This window comes from Strix uralensis, chromosome 13 (genome assembly GCF_047716275.1).
Source record: "Strix uralensis isolate ZFMK-TIS-50842 chromosome 13, bStrUra1, whole genome shotgun sequence".
In the NCBI taxonomy this organism is placed as follows: domain Eukaryota; kingdom Metazoa; phylum Chordata; class Aves; order Strigiformes; family Strigidae; genus Strix; species Strix uralensis.
The window spans coordinates 6,735,578-6,755,350 of record NC_133984.1 but is presented as its reverse complement, the minus strand read 5'-3'; the positions used below and the strand labels follow the sequence as shown (position 1 = coordinate 6,755,350).

General features: G+C 33.8%; 1 protein-coding gene across 7 annotated transcripts in view; it reads right to left on the bottom strand.

The window, feature by feature from the left end:
• The window catches only part of DIAPH2 (diaphanous related formin 2), a 247,801-nt gene that overhangs the window by 101,369 nt on the left and 126,659 nt on the right, over positions 1-19,773 (bottom strand). The window lies entirely within an intron of this gene.

Here is a 19,773-nt window from a genome sequence, read left to right as displayed (position 1 = left end):
AAGTTCATACCAACACAGTGGCACACTTTTCCATTAAATGATCTCTTTCCAATGGTGAAGATTTGCCGTTAACAGACTATACAACTGACTTTATAAAATTTCCAAATACCTTGGCCATTTTTCTTCTAATAAATGATTAATTTTGTATAATACATTCTATGAAAATACACACTGAAAATTAGTTTGCTGTGAGAATCTGACTATGATGCCCTGCTATGTTCAAGTCATATGATGTCATGTCCTCCATATTATATACGTATATTTTATATGTAAAATTTTCACTATGCATAACTAACAATGACAAAATTATGCAGTATGATGTCTAATTTTCTTTGCCTTTTACTACAGATGTGTCTTCTTTGTGGATTCCTTACTGCCTAGCCACATAGCTCAGCTCATGCCTCAGGCTTCCTGTACTGGGTACACTCATTTAGGGTGTTCTCTCCCCTTAACTGTGTAATTTGACAGAATTTATAAAAATGGAATATCCACCCACCTGCCTCAGTTAACTGACAAACAGTACTGAAAAATTATTACTAAGAAAAACACCATGGAACAACAGAAGTATTTTTTTCCATTAGGAAGTAAGTCTAGAAATGAAACTGAAATTGACTTCCACCCCAGCAGTCATCATTAAAAGTTTGGCATAATCCTTTTAAATAGGAAAAAAGTAGCTTTTTTTTCCCCTATATGAGAAAAATATTTTTAGAACAATTCATTTGCAAATGCAGGAAAGGTGCAAGCTACTAAGGGAAATACTAGTTTGCTTTGAAGGAAGTAAGCATCAGTCTGCTGTTTTCTTCTGCTGTGGTTGTTTATATCCACGAAGATACAAAGTCACAAATCACTGTAAAAAAAACAGCTAGTACACAATTAAACTAGTTCTGCTGATACTGAATTGTAGCTGATGCATGTGTTATGCTGTACATATCAAAAACCAAGAACAAAAGACACAAGTTATTCCCTGAACTACAAAAATCATGCAGCCTGGCTCCCTGTGGCTTTTACTTGTAACAAGTCTATTCCATGCAGATTCTTATTATTAATACAGCAGAGCTCATGCTTCAACCTTTCCCCATACTTCAGACTCTAATTTGAGACCCTGCCTAGTATCACATTTCTAATTACTCAATATTTTGAGATTCCCATCTCTCCGCAAAATAGCAAACCTGGAAACTAAGGAGGGAAGAGATATACAGAGAAATCATATAGACCATTTATTTTTGAGATGAGACTAAACCCACAAATGATTCTTCAGAAAATGCTCAACAAATTGCAGAATAAAGAAAGGAAATTCAGGTGGATATTCTGTTCATAACATTTCCGTAGCGTTTGGATACTGTTGAGTACTTAGAAAGCTGTCGTTCCACAAGCTACATGAAAGCATACCAAAGCTGGAAATATTTTCCATTGGAAGGAGGCCTAATATTCCACCTGGATTTTCCTGCTCTAACTAATGGGAGGGTAGGTATGTAAATAGTAATTTAACAATTGGACCTTAAAAGTATGATCAAAAACTTTATGTAATACAAATTTTCCTCCTAAGAAACTTACTTTCTAAGTAATCCTCCCTTCTTCATTAAAGCCTCAGAAGCATAAAAAGGAAGTTGTATTCTTTCGTTAGCTTATAATGTTAATTTAGAATGGCAAAAAGTAGAAACCAACAATGTGATGATTCTTAATATATAAATATGGAGATTTTGGAACAGTAATATCCAGCTATATGGTTTCATAGCAGTGCACAGTAGTAATACCTATATTTTCAGTTTATTGAAATGAAGATTAACCTGCTTGGTTAGAATTTCAAGCTTGGAGTGTTGAACGACTCATCTTAATACAAGACAAACTTGGTATAGTTCAGTCTTCAATGACATTTAACTGTATAAAAGGAAATGAAAGTTTAATGGCAAGAATACATTAAATAGCTAATAACGGCATAATACTGAATAATTGAGCACAGTCTAAGAATTTTAGAAAAACATTAATTGCCTTAGAGTCAGCAGATTACTGTCTTGAAAAACTCAACAAAAATACTAAAAAAAACCCCCATGAAGGTATATGATTATACAAATTGTATCTGTGGTTCCTTTAAAAACAACCTCATATAATATAAAACCCAATTAATATACTAAAAATGACTGAAAAATCTGAAAGAAAAAACCTTTGAACATTGCAGATTCTTTGAGACAAAGCTCCCAGAGTCAAATTCTCCATTCAGGTTGCACACTGAACATGAGAAATAACAACAGTATGCAATAAAAATTAAAAAACCCAGTAGTGTTACTGAAACTAGAAGATATTTCAAAGTAACTCTGTAGAAACATATACTGTAACTTCAACATTTTTATTTAAGTACCATTAACAGCTGGCTTGTAAGACAAAAGTGTGTTGGTAAGATGGATGCATATGATGAGCAAAGGGAGAAAAGAGTATTTTAACTATATTTAATTTTGAAGAAAACAAGTCAGTTCTGTAGAGACAAGTTTCTAGTCATATAGCATGTCATATTAACAAAGTTACTTTGTCACACTATATATACTTCATACGATCCTCATACTTGGGAAATATTAGTAACTTGAAACATCACCTTGAAATGTTCTACTTCAAGTCATTGCAAAGACTTAGTCAACACAATAATTCCAGAGGAGCAAAGCCATACTTGCCTACGCTATTTCATGAAAAAAACTAAGCTAAACTTTGCATAATTGAAATACTTAATTCCAACAGTTTTCATTAATATAAAGCTTTAATGAGTGCTCATTTTAAAACTGTAAGCAAGGTTTCATTCTTACTATTATGAACCAAAACAAAAATCACCAAACCATCAAGTGTTAAGATGCTTATTCAACTAAGAGAAATCACTTTATTCACAAGCTTGTTTTTCCACATACACATTTTCTTTAGTTCCTTTCATATTCATAGGAAAATTCTATCCTGACTTTACTGCAAACACTATTATTTGAAAAGTTAAAAAAACCCCAAACAACAAACAAACCAAACCCCAAACAACCCCCCTCCCCAAAAAAACCCACTTAGAAACATTTTTCCATCTTCTGTACCATACCTGTCTCCCCAAGTTCCACATAAACCAAGAAAAATGGGTTTGTACATCTGAATATACAGAGAGTTATTGCTTTACTAAGATTAAGAAATACACCACTGCAATGACAGAACCATATCTAAGCACCATCTAGGCAACTCTGTACATACAATCCTTACTGAAGTTTTTAAATATTTATTTTATCAGTTACTAGGTAAATGAAAGTTTATTCCTTTTAATCCATTTCCTTTTTTCTTTTAAATACTACTGCAGAAGGCAACTACACAAAACTACTCTGAGATTTTCTAAGTGCCAGCTTTGAATTTTTGAAGAAGTGTTATTTCAGTTTAACATTTACAGGTGTCTTCTGGAAGTGCTACTTATTTCATGGGTTTTAACACATCACCCTGAAATTAATAAATAAATGAAGCATTGTTCAGTAACCAGTACCAAAAAGTTAGCAATACATTTTTTACCATGCGTGCCATGTCTCTAAAGAACTCTAAAGAAAATTAAAATGCAAACAAGTAACAAAAGAAAACTTCATGTCTTTTAGATTACAAAGATACAGGTAAATGCAGACTGTTAACTCCCATTATTCTTATTGCTTTATTAACTTTTGCTACAAAATTTCAGGTATCTACTAATTCTACTTTTTCCTGTCTCTTCTTACTGTTAAAGAGTAAAAGAGAATCTGAGAAACCTCCACAATTCTTTCCCTTTTTTTTTTTCTCTTTTCTTTCTTTCAAGGATTTTTTTGTGTGTGTTTGTATGACAGCTGCCAAATAAACCTTCCCTCCAATTCTGTGGTTTGCCTGACAATGACCTGCACCAGAAAGGTAAAAAAAAAATAGATACCTAGATGGGTAGGATTTCTGGACTGAGAATATTAACTGTAGTATCAGTATCAGAACACAGGTAAATATTAGTATGGCTGTACAAAGTCGGCTGTACAAAGTCAGCTGTAATGACTGAAAATTTCTTTAAGTAAATCAATGATTTTTTACACTTTGAAATATGATTGGGTAACTACAGTTTGCTGGCATTTCAATGCAATGCCTAAATTATTTCACTTAATTAAGCAAACAATGGATACAAATGTTGCCATGACACTATACTACCACATTATGTCAGAGATAAAGAACCACTAATTACCATCAATAGAAGAATTAAATTCTTTATGTCCATATTATGACCACTACCATGGTATACTTCCAGGCTTTCTAACGGTTTCTTCCAGAGAAAAAAAGATCAGAGAAATCAAGGTAAAGAAATCAGCTGGAGAGAAAGACATCACTTCTACCACAATGTCTGCTATGAATTTCACATCACTGTATCAATAACTTGAATAACAGTTAATAAAGTACCTGAACACACAAAAACTCACTTGCCCAAAGGCAGCACCTACTACTGTCAGCATTTACAAGAAAACGAAAGCCAATACTGACAGCTTGGCATTCATCAACAATAAATATGCCACAGTAAAAAGAACATTGGTAATTTAACTATAATGATAAAAAATGCACCGGTGTTCCAGCAGTTCAGGAGGCCCCTCTCCATGGCATACAGTTACAGTCCTATAAAAATGGAATTTAAGAGATGTTCACCACAGGTTTGAAACAGTAAAACAAACAGACCACAGAGTTGATGTCTTTGATACCTCCAGAAGAAGAAAGAATGCTCTGCAAACAAAAAGGAGAAACCTGCCAGAAACTTCTTAACACTTTCCAAAAGCATTTCAAAGGCTGCACAGAAGTTCTTTTTGACATGTCCTTCCAGCTACTGGTTACAGGAAGCTGAAAACAGGTGAAAGCAGCATTCCACTGGGAAATTTTTCCATGTAACGCTTGATTCTCAAAAGCTTGTGTCAACACAAAAAAAAACATATAAGAAAGAGGCAGCTGGCATTATGCTACAGATGGATTAACGTCTAATAGAGAGCAAAAACACAAGGACAAAAGAAAATAAGGGCCCACTGGGACTAGAGATGGAAGATGTTCTCATTTATAAATGTACTCAACCTAAAGGGAAAGAATCAATGTATTTAGCATATTATATAAATTAGCACTATAATGAGGAGGCAAAAAATCAGCCTGGGATTTTCTAGGAATGTGGAAAGCAAAAGCCACCTAAACTTTATTTATTTAAATATCTCATCTACTTACTTTGCAGTTACGTTCGGTTTTACTGAATGTATCAATGTTTCTTATTCTACTATACACACTGATCCTAATATTCATTAGAGACAGAACCTGTTCTCAAAAGACAGCACAGCATCATTAAAAAAACAGAAATGTGGCTTCATTATAAATCTCCATATGATTTCCTTTAAACTTGTCCACATCAGTCTTTTTAGGTGCATTTGTAACTGTTTGATTCTACAGTTAGATTTTATATGACACACTGGTTTTAGATAAAAATTATCATCAATAATAATTTATAATTTATGATAGGCAAACTGTTAAATCACTCTTTCCAATGCAAAAAAACTTTCTTCCTTAAAATAATGTGTTTTTGAAAAATATACTGTGTTTTGTTTGTTACCTTTAAATTGCAGATTGATAAATCTGAGCTGAGTGCAAAATATCCATGATCTATGTCATTATGCAATGATAAAGCTCTGAGCCTTTATAATCCTAAACACTGCAAGACTGAAAATATGTCAATGTGTATTCTTTCATGCTTTACTAAATTTACAATTTGAAGTAATTTATTATTCTGTTAGCTATTCCAAACTCTTGAGTACTCATTTACTGTTCTGAAAATCGACAATTTCCATCAGAATGTTCTGTGTCTCAGATAATACAGTTTAATTAAAACTGGCTTATTAAAATTTCCATGACAAATTATATGTTTGAATGTTTCTCTCCTGTCCTGAGCAGAACTATGGAATTAATATCAGCAGTACTCGAAGCAGGAGGGAATGCAGTCGCATATAACAACTCCATTATTATTCTGGAGATACGAGTACACACTGTAGCTCTTTAAAGGGACAGACACAGCTGGAATATCTGGAACAACTAACATACCAATAACTGATGTTTTGATAAAGTTAGAACTTTGTTATTAATCCAGTGCAGAGTACATACATTTTAATGGTATAAAAATCAGTCTGTTATCTTTACTGTGTATTCTAGTTTGAGGAAATCAAAGTCAGTTTTACTTCTGTTAACTAATTGTCAGTCAGCTCAATCCATAACAAGTTACTGCAGACACTGTGGGAAAATTCATAAATGTGATGAAAAACTGCCTATTCAAAAAGCTTGAAAGTAAAATTGTTGGAGCCTGAAAAGACATATTTGGGGGAGAATTAATTAGGCAGAAAGAATTATGTAAATAATCACACAACAGCTGATTCTTGTTTGTGTGCCTTTATGATGTACTAGATAAAGCATATAAGAGTGGGATTAAAAAACATTCATGACACCACTCATTATAAATGCTGCATTTAACTAATATCTATGTGTGGATCACCAGATCTGCTTACAAATTAACCTTATTCATAGGTGGCACTTGACATCCTCAGCAGTAAGGAATTAGCAACAAAAGGAAACGAAGTGTACGGTACAGCAGGCAAGAAACCAGCAGAAAAGACTGCTTCCTCAGAGGGGTCTGCATTTATATCTAACAGAACTTTAATGGAAATTCATAACCTAATGCGTATTTGGCCGTCTACATTTCTGAGCGTGAGTCAAGTGTTGAGTACAGCCAAACTGAGCTTAAAAGGGTGATTGGGCACTGGAACAGGTTGTCCAGAGAAGTTATGGAATTCTGGAGATACTTAAAAGCCATCTGGACACAGTTCTGTAAGCCTGATCTAGATGGTCCAACTTGGGCAGGGGAGTTGGACAAGATGACATCCAAAGGTCCCTTCCAACCTCAACCATTCTGTGATTCTGGGAAATCCAAATGAATATGACTTTGGTTACCCTGTTTATACATAATTTCAACTTCAAAATATAACATCTCAAACAATTTCTTTCCCTCTAAACTGGATATATAATGCAACTTCGTTCCATTAAAAAAATTCCAAATTTACAAATAAATTTTACACACCGTATTTACCCAAATATAGCTTTTCCCACTCCAAGCATGACAAAATTAAATCAGATTATGAGAACTGTTGAAGAGAAACATAAAACATCAAGAACAAACCAGCTGTCAGAATCCTCACTGTGAAATATAAACATCCAGTTTTAAAATTACCTTGCTGAATAGTTAATTATTTCAACAAATCACATGGCCATTATTATTTAAACTCGGCTTTCAATAAAATGGATTATTCTCATCATCATCAGAATGTCACAAGATAAGATAAGCAAGTATAAGGACCAAATAAATGAGTTTGTTTATCAGCACTAATTTCGAGTTAGCTTCCTATCCAGACTTAAGTCATCTCATTGTCTGACTTTACAAAAAAAGAACCAAACCCATGCTTCATTGGCAAGATCAACTGAAATTAAAACCGTAAGTAAACTTCTTGCTAATCCAGTGCCACACACTGTTCACAGAACAAAACACTTTTTTTGCCCCCCACAGGTACACTTATATACTACTATTATTTAAGAAATACACTTCAACAACAACACAAATATTTTTGTAATTATTTCCAAACAACTACCATTAAGTGGAAAATTTACTAAAAATATTTCAACCACACAAACTGCATTCTGTCACTTCAAAACTCTTGCATACCACTGTAGAACAGGATTCTGGATCAAGGAACTGCCAAAAGAGGTTAAAAATATGTTTTATATAGCTAGAAGAGAAAGTTTGATTCAACAGTGTCATCATCTTCAATGAAGGATGTACCAGGGCTCTTAGTTTCTAATCTCCAAGCTCATTCATAATAGAGCATTCTTTGAATTGAACTGGAGAAACACAAACAGAAGTTATTAGCTGAAGACAGAAATTCAGCTTTAATAACAGTAAGTCATTTACACTGATAGCTTTATTTTCATCTGCTATCAGTATGTAAACAGATGCTAACAATTTTATCATTCACACTACATACATAATGTATCTCAATGACTACACAGAAGACAAGACTTCTGGAGCACACACAGATAATTATGAATCATAATTATATACCTAATCTTTTCCTCCCGTTGAAAGCCTTTGCAAAAAAAAAAAAAAAAAAAAAAAGGCAAGCAGAAATCTTCATTGCAACACACTTCATCTACTCAAATGAGAACCCAAAGAAACCAAGACCCACAGAAGGAGTCCCATTTTTATCTGTTTACACAATATCGTGTACTTCTGAAGAGCTTAAAGATTCACTAATAAAATACCCATAAAAAGCTCAGTGTGAGAATTTCTTTCTCATTACAAAGCAAATTACCTCATCATTCAGCATTTGACAGAATAGCCCAGAAAAAACAAACAAAAAAACACCCAACCACACAAAGGAACAGTTGTTTCTCAGTTATCATATAGTCAAGAGTTCTATTTCTCCCCTTGGCCTTCACTACATCAGTACTTGAAGAAGTCATTAACGGTCAGAATTATTTAATACACTGTGTACAGACACTATTTCAGTGTTTGTGTTCATGAAAATGAAGCACAGTACGATCATAACCACCTGATAACAATGCTAGCTGTGACCTGTTCCGTCTCCCTGAAGTGCAGAATCATGCTAAATTCATGCTAATTAAGATGAGGCTTTCTGACTTGTCCCTAAATGGCAATAAAACTTTCATCTTGATAAACGCTAGGAAAATCCATCAATGTTTACTTACTCCTAGCTCTAAGCAATCATATCAATTCCTAATTTTCATGCATTCAAACTTCTCAATAATGAAAAGACTACTTCCATTGATTCTACATACACCACTTTACTATGCACAAGAGAAAGCTTATGTCAACATAATTTCAATACTGCCTTTTTTATTTATACTTCTGTTAATCTGAATGCAAAGACCAGTGCTCATATCTCTGAAAGACCCATAGGAACTATCTAGACAAAAACTGATAAACAAGGGTCTATTTTAGAAAATATTCAGTCCAAGGAACAGAACTCCACAGGCTGTTTCTTAAATTGGTTTATATTGGAAAAGTCTGCTTGAAGACTTAGATGCTGATTTAGGCATTTCCTGTGGTAGCATGAAGAAGAAAGCTTTAAAAGTAAGTAAGAGCACTTGGCTCCTCAAACAGAACACATAAAAGGAAGCATTTATAAACCCACAGGCTAGAGAGAAGGGAAAATCTTGCCTATCTTAAATAAAAATACTTTTTAAAAAATTGAAAACCTCCAAAATTAAAGCTAGTTATTAACATTAATCAATCTAAACCCAAGTTTTATTGTGAGAAAAAGACAGTTGGGGTTTTTTTCCATATTTGTAACAGGGAAATAATCCCCAAAATCCATACTCTCATTTTTCACAGAAAACAAAGATCAAAACAATTTCTAAAATCTCTAGAACTCCTGAAATCAAAACAAACCTTTCATCCTGTCAAAAACAAAGCTTTATTTCCACTGATGAAGTCACCAGAATTTTGAAACTGCTTTTGCAAAAACATGCTGAGAGGAACTGAATTTACTGACACTGACAGGTGAAAAACATCCTTTTAAGAGAATGGCAAAATGCCATTCATGAATGAAAGAGGTGGACTATTTAGCTTCATTTGTTCTGAAATGGAAGTAGGGAGAACTGTTAAAAATAAGGGAAAAAAATTATACCAGATAAAGAACAAAATAGACAGGCATAGGTATAGAGATTAACTTCACACCCAGCCTATACTGGTTAAGTATTTCACCATCTTTCCTTGCAGATCTTAAGCCTTTTTAGACTTACAGCACGTACTTCAGCTTGACAACGGCATGAAGAGTGGGTAACTGATAGGAGTGCTAGAACAACGGATACTAGATGACAGGACAGAAGAAAGGCAAAAAGTCTTACAAAATTACTGTAAAGGATTCTCCAGTTTATTATTCCAGCTTGGTAATGGTTTACAGGTTATTTACCTATACTTGTACAAGATTCATAGATCTTTGCTCAGATCCTTCAAAGTCTAGGATCACATTTTTGCCTGGAATCCCATACTAAGAAGTCTGAGAATTAGTCACTCCCTACATACTTTATGCAGGGGCTTCTCTAGCACCTTTTGCAAAAGAAATAATTTAGTTCTTAATTCTCATTTGCGGTATTTTAGTTTAGAAACAATTTGAAACAATATGAAGAGTGGTATCTAATTTTTTTCAAGCTGAAATCTCTCTCATTTTTTGTGGTGGCAAACAATTAATTATAATCACTATTCATGCATTAATTAGAAAGCAACACAGAAGACATGACAGTGAAGAATATATCAACAGAAAATGTTGCAAGAGTAATGGATTTCTAGAATACCTTCCCTGGAGAACAATTAGATAAAAATCTGTTTAGGTGAATAAAAACAAGGAAGAAAACAACTAAAACGCAGCTAGTACAAACAAAATGATTCTGCAAAATTTGTTTTGCATATTATATTCAAATTAATTGTGACTGTTTCAAATAACACAAAGCATTGACAAACAATGTTCTAACAACAATTAAAAAAAAAATAGTTGTCGATACCTATTTCAGCAAAGCCACAGTAATGTAGTCACTCCTAGAAATATTATATTAGCTTTGGAACACACAATGAGATGCCTTAAACAATAATTACAGCTTTGTGTGCCCTAAATCTTTCAGAGAAACTGCAACCACATTCACTTTCTCTTTGATCATGCAGTTTTTCCTCACTTCATCTGGATTTAATTAAGAGAGGTATGTTTGAGCTGCCAGTTGTACCCTGTTTTAAACAAGCTTCAATCAGTAGATCTGATGGTTACTTCATCTAGATAAAGCTTTCTGGTGAAGTGTAGGGAAGGAAAAGAGAAGTGACTTCTTACATTTCTAGGTTTCCTTTAATGCAGCAATGTCAGAAGTCCTAATTTCTTTTTTTTTAGAAATCTGAAAAAGTTCAGATCGTGTATTTCAAGAGCCTAGATGTTCAAAATCAAGGAGGAAAAGGAATTACAAATAAAAGAAGAACAAATATTCTGGTCAGACAGAAAAGTAAAGAGCATAATCACAGGGCAATCAGGATCTGAAATGAACATTTCCTATACTCTGATAGACTGCTTTAAAAAAAAACAAAAACAAAAAAACCCCACACACTTTCTCAATTACATCCTTCCCCTCCAAAAAGGGTTCTTTAAATTTCTTTTTGGGGACTGGAGAAGGGGAGAGGGGAAAAACAGTTCCATCAACACCAACATTTTTGATAAAGCAATTTCTCATGACAGTTTGATTTTGATATCTAATGCTGCAGCTCCAGGGATTTATAGAGTGCACTCTCCCTTTAATTTGAGATTTTAAAATAAACATACAATAATCAGACAATGGATCTCTAATGAATTATCATTCCAGTAGTGCACAGTTGTTTACAAAAATATCTTTCAGTGATGTGGACAACGTGGTTTAATATAAATTTAAGGATGTAAGCAGTTTCCCACAGGCAATTATTCACAATCAAGAAGCCTTTAGATTTCTATGTATTTAACTAGATTTTTGTTCATAGAATTTTATTCTTTAGAATCTCCTAAACAAGCAGGCTTTTCCTCCTGCATAATTTTTCATGTGTCTATGTAGATTACTGTCAAAAATTTCTCTCACTAGTTAGCCAACATATACTCTAAAAATGCATTTCAGCAACATTTTTATACTTTTCTCCTTTCTTGTATAAAATCCTCACTCAATTTTATTCAGTACTAGCTTTGAAGCACAATTCTAGATGCGCAATTCTTCCAGGTGCAGAACAGAATGGAGCTCCCTCATGTGGTAAATCTACATAATCTCGAGGATTAAAGAAACAAAAAATCCAGCACAAATCTATAGTCAAATGTCTGGATTTAAACAGATAACCTACAAAAGTCTGTACTATACAATTCACAGAATGCATGTTTTTCAATAAATAGAAACTAGAAAAATAAGCTATTTGAAGTTCTTAATTGCCACACAGCTACCCATTGCATATCATTACACCTCCCCATTTGTAACATTCTCCAATTTCTCCCTTTATTCATACTATAGTGGAACCTACAGTTGTTTTGTACACTCCTGTTCACAGGATTTTTAGAATAGCCCAACATGAAAGAAGTCAATATAATTTTATGTCCACCCACATTAGGGCTTTCCTTCTTAAAGAAATGAAGATCTTCAGGTAGAAACATACTGTCAGAAAGAAAATTGATAGTCTGCTTTGTATAACACTATTTTCATTTATCATTTTTCATAATTCCTGTATTTTTAAACATTAACTTTTGGTCTGGCTTAAGGTACAGTTTTCATAAGGACAGTCCTAATAGGAGTTTTTAATGATACTTCACTGTGCTTTTGCTTGGTACCTGGCTTTGTTCCTTCTTTTATGTTCCTGTATTTTAATATCTATATGTTTCTTGTTGAAAAAGGAACTCTACACAGGCCTGCATAATTGATCAGCAGATATTCTATTCTTTTATGAACAAAATTTCATATAAACCAAAAAAGAGAGATTACTAAATCATTGTTTCAGTGCTTGACCAGTTATGTGAAAATTGATTTGCTTTGAGACAAGATCAGCATCAGAGACTACAGACTGCCTTAAGAGCATAGACAAAAGATAAGTAGCAATATGTTTAGTAGAGTAAGGTACCAAAGCCAGGTATCAAGCAAAAGCACAGTGAAGTATCATTAAAAACTTCTATTAGGACAAAAATAAACATCTGGAATCTTGCGAGATTAGACTTGACCAATTTCAAGTTTTCCAAATTCTGCTTCACTGATCAACACACAGACTGTATCAAATTAAACAATATGAAATATCTGACCAGTATCTCTGCTATTTGACAGTACGTAATAAAAACAGACTAACCACTCTTTTGATGCATAGTGCACCAGAGGAAAACACAGAATTTCAGCATACCTTAAGGAAAATTTCATACTTGACTTTTTACTGATTAACCCCTGCCTCCCACATGTATTTCAGAAAGCTTCAGTGTGCCTCATTAAAGCTAAGGAAGAGACGTAGTAAAACAAAGATGGCTTTAGAGTTGCAACTGATAGCACAGCATGTTCAATCTGCCTCAAGATGAACCTGCTACCCCACATACCCTGTAAGACACCCTTGTAACTCCACACAGTCTGTTTAAATTTACAGATTCAATGTAGAAGGTGGACTGACAGTTTCCTCTACCACTATTTCTCACATATCTCTTCGTATCACGTTTACTCAGAGGAAATAAAGCAGAGGACATCAAAATGAAAGCTAAAAGTATGCTCAAACCTCCTTCATTCCTCAAACCTCTTTTGTCAAAGAAACAGTTTAAGGAAAACGTACTTAATGTTATACTGTCTCTCAAGTAGGAAGACTAGACTTGACCAAGCAGGAAGATAAAGTTTTTTTTCTAGAAGGTTAAATTCATCTTTAATTGGGAAGTCTCTCTACTTCTACAAGGGTTGCAGCTTAGTAACCATGGATGTTCAAAGGACATTAGTAAATGAATGAAAACAGTTTCATTTAAAATGGCTAATATAAAAACATGTATAGCAATTCTGAAATTGTAAAACATAATATTTCCTAGAACTCCCAATAAGGACTCTAACAGCACCATGACAAATTGATTGATTTTTCCCACTTATTTAGGAAGAGGTTTATTTCGGAAAACTAGCAACACCACCATTTACCGTATTAAATAACAAACCAAACCAGTTTTCAGTCACGACCAGAAAAGGAGACTCATTCTATTTGGATAGTAAAAAAACTTCATCTGCTTCGTATTACAGCAAACACAATGGGAAAATAATGCAGCAGAAACACCATCTTTAACTTTTTAATTCAACGGTATCTGCTGACCTTCATGACAAATATTTAGTCATACGAAATGTGACACCAGTCATGCAAATATTTCACAGCAATTTTAGTGGGGAATTAATTACTTTTTTTCAGGGTGAAAAATTAGGTAAGTGAAAGGATTAGTAAATGCCACAAGGCCATATTGACATTTCTCAGTGAAAATGAAATTGAATAGCAAAAGTTATATTATGGCTGCCACTGGACAAGATGATCTCCTAAAAAAATAAAAAAACCCCTACAGCTTCTGGGATTGTCTCTGAGTATTGCTGTGCTGCTCAGGACTGAGGTCTTCAGAAGTGTTTCTGTTATTGTGCCTTCTAACTGCAATAGGTCCCAGATGTATTTCTGACCTGCTGATTAACTAATTTTTAAACTTGTACCTATAAAAGGACTAGCCTGCACAAGCAGATCATTTTATATGCTGGGGAAGACACAGTCTCTAAAGTCTAAGTAAACAACTTAAGTACATTTGAGCTCAACAACATCAAATAGTAGTCTTTCTTTTCCCTAGCTTAATAACGTCAATTGAATAGACATAACTAAACACAGCACAAATTGCCTATAATCTGATTTTGAACCTGGCAGCGTCAGTTCTTTGATAACATCTCAGCAGCATTTTGAACCCTATGAGCTTGAATAATTAGCAATCCAAAAACAGAAAAAGAAAACACTTTATTCATTGATGCCCCGAATTTTCTAAAAAAGCTGCTAGTTTGGAAAAGAAAAGCAGATTACATGTATGTACTAATTCTTCCTGTCTTGTACCACAGTGCTTTCGGAAGTGGGATTTTCTGCCTGTGCTGATGAAATACGTCAGACCTTCAGATGTACTTCTAGGAATTACAAGCACGATCAGTTTAATCAAGTGTGTCTTGGCTCCTTTAGCATACCCATCTAAATATGATGCCAGTGTTCAGAGATAAAAGGTTTTTAAATGTAACCTCCTATAAAACGATAAACTGCTAATTTTCTTTTCAAAACTGCATTTTAGTGATTCTTTTCTTGCATTTGGTGCAACACACAATAATGCAAATTTGGGACATACACATTTGGTGGCTGTCAGTCAAGCAACCAAGCAACTCAATGGAATTTCAAATTTGATACTGAAGTCACAAATTTACCTTTCTTAGAGGTACATGAACTTAGAACAGAGCATCCCAGATGCAAAATTTAATGTACACCTACCACAGGTTTTTTTTTCCCTTTGCTCATCATCAACTAAGCAAATTTGAGTAAAAAGCCCATAGAATATGTAGTAAAAGGTGGAAGTTCATAAAAGCACTTTAATATCTCATTAACAATGAATTTAAATTGACCCAAGTGTGTAGTGAAGGAAAAAATGGTATTCCTAGTACTTAAATGTACATCCTACTGCAAAAAGTTCCTTGCAACATGAATAATTTACATACTTGAAAATGCACTAGAATAACAGATATCTAGACAACTTGAACATCAAACAGGAGGAAAAGTTACTTACAGTCAAAAGCAGGCCTACACATTAATCTGTACAATCGCAATTCTAAAGACACACAAAAGAAAAAAAACCCACCTTAAGTATAAAATGAATTGCAAAGCTACAGATGTACAGCATAATAGGACTTATATCTACTGCTTAGAGCATTTTCCATTTAAAAAGTACTGAGCACATACGAAGAACGGCTTACAAAGAAGCAAAACACATTTGTACCTTTCAGGGTGTAGGCGGAAGGAAATAATTTGCATCTTTTTTTGAACTTTTCCTGCCACTAATAAGAGTATTTCTAAACCTTGTCATTCTGACACAGTACCCCTTATCTCAACATCTGGAGTCTCAATCTTCATCCTTACATCTACTGGCCACTTTCTATTCTTCTCTTACTATATTTTCCTCCAGTCTTTCTCTAGTCGATTGCATTCTCCCTTCCCTTTCTGTTATTTTACACATTTGACTAGAACAGAAAAATGAAATGAGAGTGATTAGAGGAAGCCCAACAGAATCATAGCTTCAAAATTAATTCCATTCACATTCGTACTTGAGCAGTTGTCGTTAGTTTCTATGGGCTTGTAAGAATCAGAAGTCAAATAGTAAATCGGCATAGAAATAGCCAACATACAGGATGATTTTACATTTTATTTAACATAGTATTTTTGGCTGCACTCTCCTCAGACAGAAAGTGAAAAGGAACCACAGAGCTTTCAACTGAAGAGAATTATTTACTGATCTCTTTATTTCTAATATACTGCACATACTTGCTTATGAATAAGGCAACCATAATGTCTCTCTTTACCAGGAAGGTAAGACCTTAGAAGGTCTTTTCTGCTCTCTTGAAACTTGTAAACCACAATAAAAAGATATTGAAACAAGACAAGATACAGTTTAAACAGAGAACTCCATAAACCAAAGGTTGAACAGCAAATTAATTATTCCTTTGCTGTGCTGTACCTCCAGTAGGCTGCACAAATTCTTTTTCTTCCACTTACTATTTTAATTTAGAAAAAATAGGGGTTTTCTTCTATGTTACTAATAGGAAGGGAAATTAATCACAAGTTTATTTTTGAAAAAATAATTTAGCTGATACTTAAATGCAAACAATTACAAAAATTATATATTCTTAAATAGTAATCAATACCAAATAGGAGAAGTCTTATTAAATGCTGTAATACCAGCACTACTACTAGATGCTCATTATAATTTGTTGACATTAAGCAAGATCCTAAAGTTTCAACAAGCTCATAATTGTTTCATGAGTGATAACAAAATAGACCATAATGATGGCCTCAACCGATCCTCTTAAGAATCAAATAAATCAAGAGTTGAGTAAAGCTTGAAGTAGTCCATTTTTCCCTACTGGAAAAAAAAATTGATTTTAAAGTTCCATTGTTTCTAGCCTTTACTCATTTACAAACAATATCAATAATATGAATATTGTGTTATGTGTTCTGTTTCTCTATATTAGCAAGAAAGACTAAAAATTGATGGTTGAAAACATTAAAAAAATTGCTTGACTAAGCATTTAATCATGTATTAATTTTTTCTGAGGTAAGACTTAGAACAGCTGACATTTTGATCTCAAACCAGAATAAATCACTCCTCTTTCATGTCCTTCCACTGTATGCACTCATAAGTCTTCTTAAAGAGGGCTTTATTCCCTGGTGCTTTCTACTGACTGTTCCTTGGAGTTTGTTTTTAACTGTAAGCAGAAGGCTTAACTTTAAACAAATGCTCAATACCAAGAGTAACGAAACACCCTGACTACATTCGTATAACAACTTAAAGAAAACCAAAACCCATGATACATCTAGAAGCCAGGTCTTTCTCCTCCTTTGTTATTCATCACATAACTTAATACTCCATAACTTTCAAGCTACATAAAGTGCTTTTTCACTGACTTTTTTTGGACAACAAAGGTTTTCTCACTTGGGTGTGCGGGGAGAAGACAGAAAGTGAGGGAAGTAGGGAGTGGATAAGAACCAGGTCCTTTGAGAAGTCTGAAAAAAAATTCTAAAAAACTTACTGATGTGCAGACTTCAGTAAGGTAGATCTTCTTTCCCTAGACACTATTTAGGAAAAGTATTTTATCTGGATAAATAACCATTGTTTTCCCCAAATACCTCTTTTAGTCAAGAATTGCACTTTCCAATGAAAGTGTTTTCAAATGTCAATTTAGTAGATAGCAAGAACAAAAACTTTATATAAATATCGCAAGAAAAGGCCCATGAATAAAATTGTCCTAAGGATTATACATGACCTAGAATTTGAAAAATCATTGAATGGTTCTCTTTTCCGAAGTAGTGAAAAATGCCTCAACATTTAAAAACACATACAAACGGATACAAGGTAAAAGATAGTTACTTCAAACGTACAGGCATATACAAACGTTACTAGAGATTTTCCCCCTTTGGGGTTATTTTTAACAAGCCCCTTGTTATGAGCAAATTCAGATATTAATGTAAGTTCTCATGCAGATATGAAGGCACCAGTGCATTTCAAATCGTCTGAAAAACAAAACCAGGCTTTCCTAAAAATGACATCTCAAAACACTAAGTGAATTATTTTTCTGTAACAAAGCTAGGAGGAAATCCCAAGTGTTAACAGATGACAAGAGTGTTAATGCCATTAACATTCTTTCAGCACTTTGTGTCAGTGTGTAAATGATGTCCTGCTGCTCAGTCACTCTGAGAAAAAAAAAGTTTCACAACCATTTCCAGATGCTGAGACTCTGATTGAAAGTATATTTGTTTCTTCCCTACTGGCCTGCTCTAAGAGATTCTGCAGTACAGTGGTTTGTACAGGAGAATTACCAGTTGATGTTTAGTGCACATTAACTATCTCACATTTTCAGTGCATAAAAGTCCCACACACACTTAAAGTAGACTTCTCCCCAGATCATTTCATTACAGCTGAAGTATATCAAGTAAGGAACTAATAAAACTCATATTTAGTTGTGAAGCAATAGTCATTATTAGAACTATGAACATAAATACGTATCAAGTGAGAATATATGCCTTTCAGGAAGGCAGCTTTTTTATTTCATAAAAAGGATTCTGTTAATGAATGGCATTCCTTTCTGAAAATTAAAATTAGTTCACAAATCACCGCTGTTCTGTTTACTGATAAGATGAACACACACTGCTTTGAAAATTTTTATCTGCAGTAATTTTTGTTCTTTCATTCATAGTTCCCTTAATTTCACAATTCTTTCAAAATAAGCTTTTAATTCTTCACATGTAAGCAATCAGTTAGAAAACCAAGTGGCACCATTTATTGCTTTGGTAGGCAAAAGATTCTAACAAGATTAGGCATGTTAATATCTCTTACTAGGGTAAATGATACAGATGAAAAACAGAAAAGCTATACAAATTCTTCATTTAAGGACATACTAGTACATCTAGGATACACTGTATAAATAAATTAATGTAAGACGGTTTACAAACTACATAATTGTCCAAAAGCAGCACAGCAAAAAGTCAGTCTCTCTAACTAGCATGGTAACAAAAAGGATGAGCCTGATGGCCAGTGATCAAACAGCATGTCCTCCTGCCACCCCAGCTCTGCCACTACTCCCTTCTCCTCACAACAAAGCTCAAAGCTCCTATTTTATAGAGGAATAAACATTTGTCATTCAGGGGGTGTGTGCATGTTGGGAGCAGGGAAGAGGTGGTATTTATTATTCATGTATCTATAGTTCTAAGTCAAGATTAATTTATAAGATAACTCTGTACAATTTTCCATTACACCCTCTGAAATAGCTTTTCATTCTGTTGACTTTAATCTTTCTTAACAACAAATAAAGTTAAACCTCATTAATCTGAATATCTTCCTCAATCCCCAATGAGACATCACTAAAAAGGAAACAACATATACAGCTATAGCAAGTAAGCATAAAATTCAGAGTTTTCCATTTTAAAAAATCTTCAATTAGATGCATAAACACTGAAATAAAACAAGGACTGAAAGCCAGATTTGTCATACTCATAATTACTTTTCTCAACTGTTGAATCATACTCCCCAGTGCTACATGAAGCTGGACTAATTATAAAAGAAACCTCTCACATTTAAAGTGAAATTATTTACAATTTGCTCCTCAAGTAAAGTACAATTCTAGTCATGGATCAGATCATGAAAAAGTTGTCTCAAAAATAACACTTAAGTTATTTAATATAGCATGAAATCCACGGAAAGAAGATTTTAATCTCTTTTGGTGGTTTGTTTTGTTGGGTTTTGTTTGTTGTTTTTTTTAACCATACTATAGTTTGCTTTCAGTTACAGCATAGCTGCAATCCTCAGTTTGAAATCAACTATTTCTGGTGGCCAACCATACAGACCAGCTTCATAATCCCACAGACTTCAGAGTGTGCTGTGAGCATTCCTTAAAATTTAGGCAATTAAATATTTTAAA